Source organism: Callospermophilus lateralis, chromosome 13 (genome assembly GCF_048772815.1).
Source record: "Callospermophilus lateralis isolate mCalLat2 chromosome 13, mCalLat2.hap1, whole genome shotgun sequence".
Lineage (NCBI taxonomy): Eukaryota > Metazoa > Chordata > Mammalia > Rodentia > Sciuridae > Callospermophilus > Callospermophilus lateralis.
This window is the reverse complement of record NC_135317.1, coordinates 92,095,385-92,097,788: the sequence shown is the minus strand read 5'-3', so window position 1 is coordinate 92,097,788 and position 2,404 is coordinate 92,095,385.

Here is a 2,404-nt window from a genome sequence, read left to right as displayed (position 1 = left end):
GGGAAGCAGTCTAGATGCTTCAAGTTTTCAGTGATTCAGGTTTTTTCATGTCTTGAGCTATTTTAGACAGCTGAAGTTATGAGCTTACAAAAGATCTTGAAAGACATGAGCATATAAGAGCTCCCCTAGGCAGACAGAGAAGGCAGGTCCTTTGAGCAGAGAGAACACTGACAATCATATCTATAAATATTAACTATCTGGAAAGAAAATGATTTTGGAAAAAGGAGGCTGTGCAAATTATCCTTCCACTCCTTTACATTTTCTAATTTATCTACTAGGATGAAGTTAAATCTTGAGAAGCACCATACCTTGTAAAACAACACTTATTACCTGAAAGAATTGCTTTCTAACCATTGTTAAGACTTAATTTGTATGGAAAAGAAGACAAAGTATGATCAGATAAACCCAGACTCATTTCTGTTGTCCCACTTACTGTTAAAAAAAATGTTTAACTTCTTCTTCTGACCTTGTTTCTTCTATAAGCTGGAGATAATAAAGCATACTTACAGTATCATAAGGTTATTATAAGGTCTAAATGAGATAATGCAAGTAAAACTCCAAGCCAATAGGCCAGAAATCAGTGAGAGTCATACATTACAAAAATTATTATAAGAAACAACATATATTGTGCTTCTAAATTGTATTATTAAATATCATTTTGCCTACAGAATGAGATTTCTGAGCTCAAGGAGGATGGGTATTAATTCTATTGAAGATCATGGTTCTCTTCTTTCTTATAAGAATTAACTAAAATGACATGTTTTCCTCTATCTCAGCTTCCTGAAAGCTTTTCATAAATTGACAATTTCTCCCTATTACATTGCTTTATTTTATATTTATGTCTATAACTATATGTCAATAACATATAGTTATACACATATAACTATATATCTACTTGGAAAATTGCCTCATATCTCTTGCTTAAGTTCATGTAATATTTTTCTCCCTTCATGGGAAAAGTAAGTAAATCAAGTCTTGATGAGTCTGTCATTTAACAATAGTCTGAGACCAAGCACATGACCCAACCGTGATATCTTCAATCCTATGAGTTCCTGCCGCAGTCTGGCTGGGCACAAAATCACGAGCCACTCAAGCAGGAACAAACTTTATTTTTTGAAACTGCCGCCAATGCCCAGGAAGATTTTCGATCTACCCACGCCGCTGTCCTCCCGGATCCCAAGAGGCGGTTCTTCCTCCCGAATTCCCTCCTACCGCTCTTCCCCAACCAATGGGAACTCTCTAGGAGTCCCATAGCAGGCCCAGGTGGACAGCAGGAGTCCAATATCCATATGAATGCAAATCTTAACATAATCATATTATCTCAATGGCTTGCTGGCATCACCTTTCAACCAAAAATGCCATGCAATATATTACTTGGCTGACTCTAGCAAGTTCCATTGTTTCACTAATGTCCATCTTGATAGCTATATGTATTTATGGCCCTCTGAGAAATAAAACCTAAGGAGGAAAATATTTTTGCTAAACTAGGAAATATTTCCTCTAAATTATGGCAATAAAAAGTCTACTTTGTATTTCAATAGTACCTTATAATTTACAAAATGCTTTTGCATAAATTACCTTTTTTTTTTTTTTTAATAATTGTTCAGCACTGGTGACCCAGTTTGAATTTGTAATCATGAAACAGAAAATATTTAGAGAAAGGCAAACAAACAACAACAACACACAAAAAAAATATTCTGGGGAGAAAAGTTAAAACATTTGGGGTTTTTGTTTCTTGCTTAAAGCAAAGAAAAACTGAGTGCTCTCCATGGTCAATTCAAAAGATAATTACAAAGCAGCAAAGTGTTTTTTCACCTTCATGGTAGGCACGCTAGAGGGAACAAGCTCATATGAAATTCAAATGAGATATTTAGAACAACCCAAAATCAATTTGCTAGCAAACTGGGAACCTAAAAATAAATATCAAAATCTTTATATAAAAACGACAACGACCTATAATAAATATACTTCACTGGGCTAATAGGAACTATAAAAAGAGTATTGAGTAGCCAAATGAATCTATGTTGGAGAAAAATCAGAAATACTCCATATAATATTTGCATAGCAAAATACTGGTGAAAGTTAACATAATCCTGGGGTAGGAACTAGGCTCTATTTTAGCAACATATACAGAAAAAGGAGACAATGCTGAAACAAACTTGGCAACACTTTAAATTGAAATACTTTAAAATACATTGGCAAACATTGTAGATCAGAAAGAAGATGAACTGTAATATAACTAAATAATTAAACAAATTTACAAACAGAAAATTACAAGAAGAATAGCCAATATCATGGTCTTTAAAAGTATGAGCATTGTAAAATCCAGCTCAAATGCAAATGTGTGTAAGCCAATGTAAGGAGCTAGGTAACAGAGGAAGAATTTATAAGAAGCAAAAAGGCA